This window comes from Hoplias malabaricus, chromosome 14 (assembly GCF_029633855.1).
Source record: "Hoplias malabaricus isolate fHopMal1 chromosome 14, fHopMal1.hap1, whole genome shotgun sequence".
NCBI lineage: Eukaryota > Metazoa > Chordata > Actinopteri > Characiformes > Erythrinidae > Hoplias > Hoplias malabaricus.
This window is the reverse complement of record NC_089813.1, coordinates 30,201,363-30,216,116: the sequence shown is the minus strand read 5'-3', so window position 1 is coordinate 30,216,116 and position 14,754 is coordinate 30,201,363. Positions and strand designations below refer to the sequence as shown.

At 39.9% G+C, this 14,754-nt stretch overlaps 1 long non-coding RNA gene across 1 annotated transcript in view; it reads right to left on the bottom strand.

Moving 5' to 3' along the window:
- The window catches only part of LOC136666642 (uncharacterized), a 59,595-nt gene extending 45,972 nt beyond the window's left edge, over positions 1-13,623 (bottom strand). Inside the window, exons 1-3 of the long non-coding RNA XR_010795402.1 lie at positions 13,530-13,623; positions 13,247-13,329; positions 9,107-9,328 (exon numbers count right to left, since the gene is read on the bottom strand). This is a non-coding gene — a long non-coding RNA (uncharacterized lncRNA). The remainder of the gene's footprint in view (positions 1-9,106; positions 9,329-13,246; positions 13,330-13,529) is intronic.
- Positions 13,624-14,754: the final 1,131 nt, after the last annotated feature.

Below are 14,754 nucleotides of genomic sequence, written 5' to 3'. Positions count from 1 at the left end.
GCACAGATTCTTTGCAGGATAGAAACCGCAATGTTTTTCAACTGTGTTTTTATGATTCCACTGGTGAACAACTGTGAATATTGAAAGCGTTAATCATAAGAATTCTCCTGGAGTAATGTTAAGTCCAATATAATAACTAAGTACTAATGTCTTTAACATGTCATTGCTAAAAACATACTGAGGGAAATTAGATTTCGTCTCTTATAAAGTTACCAAGTTGGAGTTACTTGTTTTTGATGACAGTTTCCAATAAGTTATTTCTTCTACTTTTTCTTATTTATTCTAATGTCATGTATTTTCAACTATTTCCAGTTTTTCCAGTGGCAGTCAGGAAAAGTCTAGCATTGTTCTGATGCGTGAATGTATTTCAGAAAACACACTGGTTCTTCTTTTAGATGAAGTGTGAGGTTCTAGCACTAAGCTGGTGCTAAAGTCTTTGCTAGTGTAACTTAAGAGTGGTTTCCTCAGAGAGCCTGTATCCTCCGCTGTGCCATCAGGGGAAACAGAATCAGTGCGCTGCTTGCCGGGGAAGCGAAGCGTTCAGTCACATCCAACGTTTCTGCAGAGTGATGTGCCATTAATTAATTTACTCTGAGAAAACTACGTCCCAGCGCTGCTCTTTGCGACTGCTGTTCCCCGTCCAATTGCAGCACCACACAACAATCAGTTCTGGACATGGTTAACAAATGGAGAACGGTTGGCCTACCACTTGCCTCAAATTCCAGATGATATATTCATATACACAATGTGTGGAACTAGTCATCCTTCTTGATAGATGCGTGTAATTGGTTTGGCAAACTATAACCACAAAGGGCACAGCAGGAATTCAGACATAAATACGTAAACATGTTCCATTCAGAAATCAACCACAACAACCTCAGACAAACAAATCTTTCATTAACTCTAGTGTTAATCCAGAATTAAAGGGACAACTCCCGTTTTAGTCTACTAGGTGTACAAATAAGATTTTCTGTGTGTGTGCCATATAAATGTAATCCACCACGACCCTGAAATGGACAAGCGGAAAAGAAGACGATGATGATGATGATAATTGTAATTCAAAATTCAAAATATCCGACACGATCATTATTTTATGGTAACTTTTGCATAATATTAAAAATGACAATTGTCATTTTAATCAAGAAAAATAACCAAATTATTAAGTATGAAAATGGAAAGAGAGAATATTTTTTTCATCCCTGCATTCATTATGACTTCCATCAAAGAAATGCATGTGCATCTATTTGTTCTGTTTTTGGGGATTATATTATATTGTATCCAAATATTTGTGTGAGTTATGTTTTAGACAAATTAAAGATGCTGGTTTTGATGTTATCAATTGTGAATGTTGCATATTACCACTTAATTTTAGAATTCTCTCTAATAAAATGGCATTTGTCATTTTTAATACTACATGATAGTAACCATAAAATAAAAAAGCAGAAGAATGTTTAAATTTTTATTCCAATTATACAATTACAAAAAAAACTTTAACACCTTATAGTTATCATCTAGGCAAAGCAGTAAAGTGGACGTCTTAGCATGACAAACACTGCAAGGTTCAGAAGCTCACGTAATGAATGCCTTCTCTGGCTGATCATGTTTTCAGGAATCTCTGCAGATGATCTTTTGACTGGAATCTGATTGGAACAGACAGGAGACATCACAGGCAGAAACATACACACTATTAAATTCTAAAGTCATTACTCATTCTTTCCCCACTTCTTTCAGTTCAGGAAATCACCCTGTCCGTATTTGAATTCCATTCATTGTTTATAGGGTGTAATAAAATCCACCTATATCCACTTATTCAGCCTAGAGCACTTTTTACTGAAGTTATAGGGAGTATTTCAGCACACACCACTATCTGAATGAGGTCTAGTGCCAATGGTCTTGAATATATGCTTACATAAATAAATGCTTGGAGATGAAAACACCTGTTAAATGTGAACGAATCAGAGCAGACTTGAAACAGGAAAAAAAAAACACCAAGCTCCTCAACACTTGCCATGACTAGACATTCTTGCAAAACTCAAAGAAATTGCCAACACTAGTCAACCAGTGGCTAGTGGACAGCGCTTATTCAAATCCAGGGTACCTTATTGACTTCTTTAAATTGTCTATTTAACATAAACACACATCAGAAATTCATGCCCTCCCTGCTGACTCTGGTCAAAATGAGTATGGAGGTCTCACGAAGCATCTACGTACACAGCTGTCCCTTCTGAAAGTACAGAGCTGCTAATTTACCACCAATGAGTAGGAGAAGCCCCAGCCCTCACGATTTCTCCGCAGCTAATTGGCTGCTAGTAAAAGAGTGCCCCTGAGGAAAAACAAAGGCCTCTTGAAATATTAATGCCCATAAAAACTCTGGAAAAGCGCCCACTCCAAATGCCTCTGCCATCCAACTCCTACCCACTTTTTTTGCTCTTATTTTGCTTTCTCTCTCTCTCTCTCTCTACAGCACAAGGGAGTCCAGTGAGTCATACCAGGCCCAGCACTGACTGCTAAAAAAGCAGCAAGGTAACATATGCCACATCAGTCCACTAACTACCCCCTGCAGCAAGCCTGATATCTTCCAGGCCTACACACTGAAACACTGAGAATGCCATCAACCTGAATATCAGCAGCTCTAAGAATATCCAAGCTCTTCTCTTTGACTCCGTTGACCTATCCTCACTTTCACACCATGCAGTCTTTTGTAGTCACTGTGGTGTTTATTCTGTGTGTGCTTGAAACCCACATTATTAGGACAGATCAGTTTAGACTTGGTCAAATGGATGCTATATATAATTAGTGTGATAGACAATATGCTCCTCTGAGTTTAGTGAACACATTGTTTGTACACAAAGAACAATGAATGAATGTATGATTCATTAAACAGTGCATGGTTTACTGGATGTAGTGCAGTTCTTTATGTGAGGTGTTTGTATTGGTAATGTATGTGGCAAACTCCAAATACAACATGAAAAATATATGGGAAATATTTTATAAATTACAAATATTTTATTTAGAACTGTCAAAATATTTATGTTCAGGAAGCCTTGTGCTATTGTAGAATTAGAAATCCCACAGGAACGCTAGCAGAAATCAGAGTTATTTTCAGTTTCTTTTCTTTTCAGTTTTCTGGGGTTTCTTTTACATATGTCTGGGCATTTACTGGAATTAAAGCCCTGTTCATGGTTTGTTACTGCAGTAGAGTGTTATGTGGCTTGAGCTGATCAAAAAGACGAGGTAGTTGAAAGGTTGTCTTGCAGATTCATCAGAGAGTCATGAAACTTCAGCTTTCATTCCGTAGCACAATGACTGAAACACCCACCTGTTTTAAGAATAAATCCTTAATATTTATCAATTTATTCATTCTCAACATGTGGGAACATTTCTTTGATTTTAAAATTAAAATTATCAAAAAGTAGCAAAAATCAAGTTAAAATGCCATAGTCCAGGAAAGTTCCACTCATCTTTCAGCTCTTTTAATCATCAGCTATATATTCAAATTATGAATTCAGGCACGTAACAACATGGCATGGGCTTCATTTTTTTTTTCAAAGCTTCTTGCTGTTACTCATCAGTGCTTTCTGCTGAAATGTACTGTTTGCAATATGCAATTAATGAGTTGTTGAACGCTTTGAACGAATCCCATTCTAAATGTAATTGTCTCTGTTCCCCAGAGGCGCGGGGACAAGCCTGGAGACGAAGCTGTCAGTGAAACAGGGTTGTCTTTAATCTTCATTTGATGACTTTCACTCACATTCACACGCCATGCTATAATTTAACATGAGAGGGGGAGAGCGGTGGGGGGGAGTGGGGGGCAGGGGTAGTGTGTATATGTGCAAGACAACAGGCAGAGAGGGAGAGATGAGAAGGGGGGAGAGAGAGAGAGACAGAGAGAGAGAGAGAGAGAGAGATAGGGAGATAGAAAGAGAGAGGGAGGATGGGTATAGGCTGGGGAGATGCAAGTCAGACCTACTTCTGTCAGTCATGCTCCCCCTGTCTCTCATTGCTGATGTGGAGAGGAGGCGCTCATTTTGAAAGCATCCACACCACTCCACTGTATGGAAATAACTGTAGGTGTGCGTGTGTGTGTGTGTATGTTGGGGGTATGAGTTCAGAGAGGTACATCCCAAAACTTGCTCTCTTTGCAGCTGCTAACGCTCTCAGAATAAAAAGGTATTGAACTGTCAACAAAGCAGAATCCTCAAGGGTCTCCACTACTTTCAGTTAAAGAATGTACCCACAGCATATTCCATTGCTGTTAGAAATTAAGAAAGAAATGCCTAGTGGGACTCTTATGGAAAATTGCACATGAGAAAATTAAATTTCAAATGTGAATTGGTGGTAGTTTGATTAAACTATAAATCTGGTTTGGTAAAGTTTAGCATTCGGTGAAACTGGGTTATGCCAAAAAAAGCAGTATAGTATTGTCTTATAATTGTAAGCTTAGTTATTTTTATTATTATTATTATAATTCTCTATTTTTAGCACATGTAAATTATGTAGATACAAGAGTACATACCAATACACACTTAGAAATCTTGCTATTAACAGAGAAAATACATGAAATATCAGTGACAGCTACTAGCAAGAAACAGTTATTTAGCTGATTAAGTAAAACACCACAGCTTTTGTTCAGATAGATGACTTACATCCAGTTTGCCAAGTTTGGCATCTTGCCTTCCTCCCTATATTGTTTCCCTGTGTTGTTACTATGACAACCTGTGTGGCACATAATACAACTGCAGCCTGATTGTACCAATCAGATTTGGTCACTTGTACCTTGCAATGTGGGCACTGTGTGTAAAAACATGATTTCAGAAAACTGATTTGTCTCACAGTGTGAACTAAGCTTAATGTGCAAAACCACCACTAATCGAAGCTGTACTGAGCATTCACGATGTTGGAGGGAGAAGATATACAGAAGCAATGATGCTAGTAGTTTTTCTGGGGATCATGACGGTAATTAAACTTAGTTAACATAGATATACTTAATAAGAGATGAACACCAAACGTGTAAAAATATAAGCTGAATAACAGTGGTAATGCTTCTGCAATGCATAACCACCTCAGAATGAAGCATCCAGTGCTAAGATAGAACACAGCGTAAAGAGACAGACAAGCTCCACGCAGTTTTCAGAAATTCCACTCACGGATCGAAGAAGGCGTCAAATAATGAGACTGAAAGTGAGAAATATACATTTTTGTTGACTGCACAGGGAAGAGAGCACTTGACTAGTCGATTATTTATTGAACAACTTGTCGACTAATAAAATCACTAGCTGTGCAACAACTAATCCACACACACACAAAATCTCATTGTGTGTCATTCTGAAACATTATCCGTACTCACAGAGTCGACGGACACCTCACTCTCACTGCAAATTAACAAGCTCGTGTGGCGCGAGCTCAGCACGGCATCTGTTTAGGCCCAAAACTCAGTAGCCCCACCTCACGCCTACAGAACTCCTTATCCAGCCTCAGCCTCACTTCATGACAGGAAGTAGGGTCTGGATTCACCAAGCCTTGAAAAGCCTTCACTAACTCCAGGGAAGCAGGCCTACGAATCCTGCTCCAAAAAAAAAAAAAAAAAGATGCACTTATGAAGTAGATGTGCATCTAATTTCACGCCTTGCCTCAGGTACTATGGTGAAAATTACCTTAGTGCCTGACTGAATCAGCAAAGCCAGTTCCCAGCCAACACCCACAGTGCCGATGAATAATCATATTATTGTTTACTCTGAATCATTCTAATTTTTATTAATTGGCTGATTATTTTGGCACACGTGTTGCTTCAAGAACAATGCAATGTTTATGGTTATGTTTATGCAAAACATAGCAACAAACAATGCAAGCAGCTTCAAAACACCCCCTCCATGCTGGGAAATGACAAGGAGAAGTGGAGACGGGACTTGCGAGAGAGACTCTGACTGCGAGGCTGTGATTCATTCAGGTAAGACTGAGTGGGAGACGGAAAGATGGATCTCTTCCCTCCCACAGTTCTGACAGTCTGTGAGACCAAAGAACTCAAATTCCAGAACCATCTCTCAGCGGAATGCAACCAAAAATACACTTTTGTTTTCAGCAAATAATACAGTGCAGTACAGTTTAATATGCAGACCCATATACTACTATTGATTTTTTTTTCTCAGGGTAGTTTGTAGCTCAGAGCACTGCCTTGCCCCATTCTATAGTGTTTCAATCAAAGGTTTACATTGGCAGAGTGAAGAGATTGCACTGGGAGGACAAGACCACACAGCAAGACATGACTGAGCACGCCGTATATCTGCACTGTCCACGCCATCACGCAAAACATAAGAGAATTCTGCTGGTTTTTTTTTTTTACAGTGCTTCCATTATGCTGGCCCTATAGTGTGGGTGAAATCAAAAGCCCAAGGCATACAGGCATGCAGACGGCAGATAAGAAGTGATGAGATGCTGACCCTATACCTCCGTGCTAGGGGTCAGAGAAAGGAGAGAGTGTGTAAGTGAAAGAGCTTTCCAAACCAGACCTTCCCACAGGATACCCTGAATTACTTCCTTAAATCAATCTATCAAATTACACACTACAATCAATATTCCTCAAGGTGTTCCTTCAGAAATACAGGGGCCGCTGACCTCCGCCCACTTCTGCTCTCTGATCGAGGCCGTTCACACACTTTTCCTTGCCACCTTCCTTGACCCACACACAGATAACGCTCTAATAATGCTTTAATGAACATAAGCACAAACCTGTGAGGTGCAAGGCCATGCCCTCTGTGAGAGCAAGGCCTGTCAGACGGGATCAAAAATCTAATTCAAATTAACCCTTGTTTGTTTGTAAAGCTTTCAAACTGCTTCTAACTTTAAGTAGATCTTTTCAAAAACACCCAGTGTTACTGATCCAAAGCAACAAACGCTATTTACATGCTAAGAGCACTCTCTGTTAGGAATCTTCTGCTTTTTAAACATTAATAAGTGTTAATATTTTAAGGAGAGCTCATTCCGAAGATGTCAGGGCTGCTGACCTTCACCTATTTCTGCACTGATCATGAACAGAGAGACTTTCTGCATCAGACATGTTTTTGCAGCAGGAGAACTTGCTCACTCTGATTTAACCAAGATGTTTTACAAGGATCTAGTCTGGGACTAATGTTGTAGGTGTTGTGTGTAAACTGTGGAATATTTCTGGGTTACCTTGCATGTGTCAAAGGGGCTTAACCCATGTAAGCACAAACTATGGGAATGAGGCCTAATACATGGGATCAGTAAATGAAATTAGAATTTGTCTCTCACTTAACTATTTATCAAATACATTACCTTTAAAGTGACAGTTATTGACGCGAAGCACTAATGGCTATTCATGAGCTTCCAGCACCCTCTTGTGGAGGATTATGAACCTTTTAAATGTGAGTGTGTGAGTTACGGGTCTGGTCTAGGTCTTTACATAAGAATATATTTTAATAATTTTGCTAAGAAGGGCGGCACGGTGGCGCAGCAAGTAGTGTTGCAGTCACACAGCTCCAGGGACCTGGATGTGTTATGGGTTCGAGTCCTGCTCCGGGTGACTGTCTGTGAGGAGTTTGGTGTGTTCTCCCTTTGTCAGCGTGGGTTTCCTCCGGGTGCTCCGGTTTCTTCCCACAGTCCAAAAACACACGTTGGTAGGTGGATTGGCGACTCAAAAGTGTCCGTAGGTGTGAATGTGTGTTGCCCTGTGAAGGACTGGCACCCGCACCAGGGTGTGTTCCTTCCTTGCGCCCAGTGATTCCGGGTAGGTTCCGGACCTACCTTGTCCCTGAATTGGAAAAGCGGTTACAGAAGAAGGTATGTAGAGTACATAACCACAGTAAATGCTGGATTGCTAAGTTAATGTTCTGTTTACTGCATTCACCAGGCTGGTCTCGGTATAAATAAACACATTACAAAAAGCACCCAGTGTTGAAACAACGATTCTCAGCATGGAAGTCGATAAAAGGTTACCAACGGCCTAAAAGTCAAAACTGGAGCTGTAACTGGTGGCAGTTAATGCACAGCTATTTACTTTACTGCTGTTAACAGTATTGTCATTATAAGCTTATATATGTGGACCACTGGCTTGTGGAGATAAGTCTGAAACAAATCAGCAGCTACCTCACATAACAACATATTTCAGCCTGTTAGTGTAAAATATGCATGTTATTTCAAAACTCTTGACTGTTTTACATTTACTGATAGTTCAGTCGGAAACGAGCTTTCTATCAGTCAAGTATTAGCCAGCTTTTAGCCGTACTGCAACTGGATAAGAGCAAATGAACATTTTCTAGATTTGAAAATGCATTTTCTCAAAGGATTTGATGAATATTCCAATATCAGATTTTATTTTGACAGCCCTAGAGGGAACAGCATAACCCCAGGCCTGTGCCTGTCCCTGAGGACTAGGAATATTGTCCTGCTCCCTCTCACTCGCTCTCACTCTCTCTCTCACTGCTGAAGAAGTGTGGGAAAAAAAGTAATTGTATCCCTTTTGTTTGTTTGCATGTTATCTGTTTGTTATTCAGCGTGGACAGTAAAGGCAGCTCTTAGAGTGAAAATGGGTTTTATGTAAGGAGTAATAACCTAAATGGATTTCCTCAGCACCAGCAAGGCCTGTGGCTATTTATCTTCCCCCTACACTAATTATTCATTACAGCTCTGCCGGAGGAAACAGGCAAAAGAAGGGGTTGGAGGGGGGGGGGGGGGGGGGAGAAAACCCACAGCTAGATAACGGCGCCGAACAGCTCGCAAAAATTACTTGCCGCTTTCGCCTGCCTCTTAAAAAGATTCACGCACTTCAGCGCCTTTCGTTCCAGAAGAGCTTTCTCGGGGAACGCCCACAGTTGATAACTCCAAACTTCCTTTTTTCCGTGCGAAGCGAAACAGATTTGCATTTAGCGCAAACATAAGGGACATGGGGGGGTGGAGAGGGATGCAGAGTCGTTACCTTTAGGCTCAATATGGTGTGAGTGCATGTTGTTCGCTTCTAGCAAAGCGATGATGTGTTTAACAGTGCTGCGAATCAGCAAACAGTTCAGCATCAAGATGTCGACAGTGTGCTGTGTCAAACTCGGACCAGAAGATGGCGCTGTTGCTGTGTTTTTTCAGTGTGTTGACTTACCCCATGCCTGTGATTAACCTTCACCTCAAAGGCCCTGAGGTCACTGCTCTCACACTCCTGTCCAGTTGAGTCCTTTTCTGACCTTCTCCTCAATCAGACAAGTCCTGCTTTACCACATAAGCCTATCGGTTCCCCACTGCAGCGTTGTCAGGGCGACAGGCAGCCAATAAGGGCTGAGACTGATATGGAGTTGGAGAGGGAAGCAGCAGCACGCTTGGAGCCCTATGGAGAGTGACAGAAAGCTCTACTGTATTTGTATGAGATGTGGTTTGTCATTTAAGTCAAATGTAAGTGTCTGGCAGGTTTGTAGGGCTGTCAGCATAGTAGGTATTTTAAACCCAACTTGAAGGCACTGAATATTTCCACAGCACTGCATCATACACACACACAAGATAAATTTGAACAATCATCCAAGTATATTTCTGCACATTTTTCCAATTATGTTTGAGCCCATTTCACCAGTGACCACTGAGAGCTCCAGTGGATACACAGCGTCACAAGCACCATTCGATGGCAGTTCTGGTGTTTTCCTGTGAACTTTTTCCACAGACTAAGACTTCACTTTAGGCAAATCCATGATGTGGGTTGAATCTAAAATGAGAAACATGAAAGGTTTAACTTGTAGAGTTTAATCACCTAATCATTACTCGTGACTTGGATATTCAACCAAGGAAATAAAAGGCATCATAAATTTGGATAGCCATATACAGGCCCCCACCCCCATTCGTACGTATTTTGGAAGACCCTGCATACACACTGACCATATTAATCTGGGCAAAGATCTGGACAAACCCCCTGTGACGATATAAGCTGTTTTGATAGAATATGATATATTTTATACAGTTATACTCCTTTGAATAGACTACAATGTTAAAGAAAGTCCATGACAATCGTGTATGTTAAAGAATTAAAGTCGGTTGTAACACCCTAAAGAGTTACCTAAAAACGGAAATGCGTACATGACTGCTACCTACCAAGAGGATTTACGGTAGCCTTGAGCAATAATCTGAAGAACTGTCAACCATTTTAAAGAAAATCCAAGGGAATGGAGTGCCACACTCTGTGGCTATGTGATACCACTAAGAGGGTAAAGCTGGTCCACACACTGAGTGCTTGATCAGAGCCTGGGAAGCAGTGAAGCAGGTATGTAAGCTGAGCACCGGGTTGTGTTTGACCTTGTCGCTGATGCAGGAGATACAGCAGGAGCAGTGCTCTGCAGTGAGAACAGGCCATATTCATGTAGCAAGACTGCCATCCAGTGTCTAACAACTGGCCTGCACTAGCTCTTTGAATAATTTATTCTTTAACAGCTTTTCTAACTTGCAAAGGAGGCCATTCCAGCTTAGTGTAATTTAATGTGATTTGTCACAGAATATTGTGTAAATCTCTGTAATCTGCAGCACTGCCTCAACAGTTTGACAGATTTATATTGTTTTCATCCATCATTGTTCTAGCACTACAAATCCCAGCATGCCTTGAGCAAATATGTCATTCAATTATTGTTTAATTCCCTTGTGATTACAAATCCTGATCGCTAGTCACTAATCTACACTGAATCTACCACTGTGTTGTGTATCAAAACACAAAATATCATTACACAGACATCTGAGAGTTTAGTCATGCCAAAAGTAATGACCATGGTCACCAGAGATGTGGGAATATTGTGATGTTCAGACAGTTCATCCTTCTCCATGTTCCCCATGAGTGTATGTGTAGTATATTAATTGCATGATACAGGCCTGAATACCAAAGGACCAAAGACCAAAGGATAGGTCTGATGGCTGTTGTGTTTTGGAGACATGTTATTAACATGGTAGGGTCCATTTGGCCACGGATCACTTCAAATTAATACAAAGAATTTCTGACTTAACTCTTTCATTCATTCATTGTCTGTAACCGCTTATCCAATTCAGGGTCGCGGTGGGTCCGGAGTCTACCCGGAATCACTGGGTGCAAGGCAGGAACACACCCTGGAGGGGGCACCAGTCCTTCACAGGGCAACACACACACTCACACATTCATATACTGCAACACACACACTCACCCATTCATATACTCACACCTACAGACACTTTTGAGTCACCAATCCACCTACCAACATGTGTTTTTGGACCGTGGGAGGAAACCAGAGCACCCAGAGGAAACCCACACGGACACGGGGAGAACACACCAAACTCCTCACAGACAGTCACCCGGAGCGGGACTTGAACCCACAACCTCCAGGTGCCTAGAGCTGTGTGACTGTGACACTACCTGCTGCACCACCATGTCTCCATGAATACCAATCCATTAATACAAATCCGTGAAAAGCCATGGACTTTGCAGTAACCAGATCTTAACCCAGCTAAAAAAGAAAGAGAGAGAGAGAGAGACCCTTCACCACCATTATCAAAACACCAGTGGAGGGAATGTCTTTTGGAAGAATAGTGTTCCTTCCAGTGGAATGTCAAATAGGTACAGATTACAAGCCAAAGCTGAGATGTTATAATTGCTGCCCGCTGACTGGAATATGAATGGGATTTCCTTAATATGGCATCTATTTACAGCAAAAGCTCCACCCACAAAAAGAGCCAATCAGCTTGCTGGTGATGCTGCAATCAAAGGATGGGCAACGATTATATGGCACTGGTGGGGAAAGCCGTCCCTCAATGTGAAATACCAACATGACAAAAAATTATGTATTTTCTGCATTAGGAGCAAAATGCTACCAAATATTCTTAAGGATTTTGTCCATTCAAAGATATAAGCGCCTGGTCTTGTATGACTTAATCTGCCTGGAGGCATGGCCAAGATGGGTGTGGAATGGACAGACTTGCCTATAAGGGCTCTGACCTAAACGCATTGAAGCTGTTGTGGTTGTTCATGGAAGACCAACACTTTCGTAATATGTTGGAGGTTTTTTTTGTCAGCTGTCTATTTGTCTGTTTGGGTCTGTGTAACTTTATCAGTTGAATTTTCTGATCGTTTCTATATCACAAAATTGAAAACTGGGTATAAAACTTGTAAATATCCCATGTAAACATTAGGAATATTAAAAAATATATAAGAGTTAATTTCTTTTTTCAGTTTTCTAGTTTTTTATTCTGCACCTTACAATCTGATTTTCAGGAAAAGAAAAATACAGTAAAGACTTATTACAGGATTTTCTGATTTTTCCATTTGCATCTTGTAATAAAAGCGTAGGACTATACCATCAGGCTGGGGGAGAACAAGAAGCCTGTCTGTGATTGGTCAGTGAAACTGCATAACAAGAATTAAAAAGAAAATGCATCTGATTTTGAACTTTTTTAATAATAGAATAACAACATTGATTAATGTATAAAGTTGGGCATTTCATTAATATCTACTAAATTCATTCATTCATTCATTCATTCATTGTCTGTAACCGCTTATCCAGTTTAGGGCCACGGTGGGTCCTACCCGGAATCACTGGGCGCAAGGCAGGAACACACAGTCCTTAATATCTATTACAATGCTATAGAATGTATAGTATGCTAAATATTGGTATACAGCTTATAGTAAATTTGTTATACCATACTATACAATTACGCAGTGAGGACTGAGGAATCATAAGATCCCCCACCTCCCTCACACCCAGATCCAAGTAAATGTTGAGATTGATGAATACAAAGACTTTAGGCATTGTTCTCCTTCAGTCTGTTGGTATAGTCCTAACACCTTCATTTCCAGATGCAAAAATTAATTTTAAAAATCATGTAGAGAGTCATTTCTTCATTTTTCTGGGAATTCATATTGTGAGGAGCATAAATTCAAAAGTAGAAAATAGCTTCAAACAGTCATAATACTGAATGTTACACGGACCTCGATGCCTAAGTGTGTAAATGACTGCAAATATCACAGCACCAGCTCCTGCAGCAAAAAAATATATTCACAGCTTAAAATAAGCACAGCGTTTTAACTATGGGTTTTACAGTGATACAAACTGACAATTAAGCCTTTAAATTCATAGCAATCTGTGGATTAATCTATCCAAAACTTAGAGTAGGTAGTCTCTAGTGTGTAAATGAATGCCACATATATTATGCCAATACCATTAAAGATTAAAGACACAGGACCGTTTTGAAGTAGGCAGTTTAAGGCATGATCATAAAACTATGGCTAGCAAACTTAGCCTCTTACCTCGGTGCAGAGGTGATTAACTAGAAATGCAGTCTTCTGCATCTTACACCTTCCCTCTTGTAAGAATGAGAATGAGAATGTACCTGGGGAAGATTGAAATAACACAGAATACCTTTTACAATCATCAGGTATTTGTGTTAAATTTAAAGTTAAATGTGTGATGCTGGAATGTGTTATAATCTGTCACACTGAAATGTTTGTCTCTTGGCTAAGATTTAAAACAAACAAACAAAAAAAAAACGGATGTGAAAAGCATTTATGAAATATTACATAAACCTATTACCTGATTCTCAGCTGCAAGATAACGTTTCTAGCCTCCAGGTGTCACTGTAGGTTCAAATATCAACAACAATAATAATAATAATAATGTGAGAAATATATTTAGGCTATAGAACCATTCACACACCTGAGATTGTTTTACAAATTCAGAGGAGGAAGAAAAATCTAATCAAGAATGGTGGTTGTGAGTAAGTCAAATCTTCTGAGGGGGAAAAAAAAGAATTATCTAACTGCCAGTATCACTGTTGTTCACACCTCAGATACAGTCGCAGTATCAGAAATACTGATAATGTGCAAAGGGTCAAACTGGCTCAAATTATGGAGTCAAAAAGATCCTCAAAACATGTTATAAATTGATCATGTAAAAATGATTTTGAACGTTTGAATTGTTCAAACTAAATTTCAACCAATAACAGTAAAAAAAAGACACTCCTGTTACCATATTATTATACTTTACTGTGCGATTTTACATCTCTCTCTCCATCTTCACCTTGTTATTCTTGTACAGGACCCAAAAGATTCCACTGACCCTCCTGCCTACAGAACCCATAGCAAAGACCAGTTTCATAGAAAATAACATTTGTCATTAATTTCCTTCACTACACTATTACTGCTATCTACAGTCAGTGCTCTCGCAGTATTTGGGGTTTCCAGTGACACCTCGTTGGCGGGAGTGGAAATAGAAGTCAGTAGTGTGGTTTGTGTCAAGGGTTTTGGAGGAAGTACGTTTTTCCTCAACCTCACAGTTTTGGAGGCACCGTGTGATACGGGGATTTCGGCTAATTGCTAACAGGAAGGAACTAGCCGTTATTGATTGAAAGTAAAAATCTAGCACTTGGTTTAAATTTAAAAATATATAAAAAGAACCCCTTTCTCTATCCTGTTCTTTGTGTGTGTGTGTGTGTGCGTGTGTGTGTGTGTGTGTGTGTGTGTGAAATACCTTAGGTTAAAGGAGAAATATAAAGAGGTCTGTTATGTGCATATGTTCATTAAAATTTGTCTTCAAACTGAACATTTGAATTTAATTTGTCATTTAATAGTTTCCTGGTTAAGTATACGTGTTTATCTGTCAGCCCTCAACTGTAGCTAACTTATAATAACATTGTTTATTTTTAGGTGAAATTGAGAAAGAAGCCCGAGTAAATTTATCTTACCTTAGAGCCACCACGGTTCTGCCTGATGATTTGGCCAGATCAGTTTATCACACAGCGCTTTTCAAGTTCCAACGA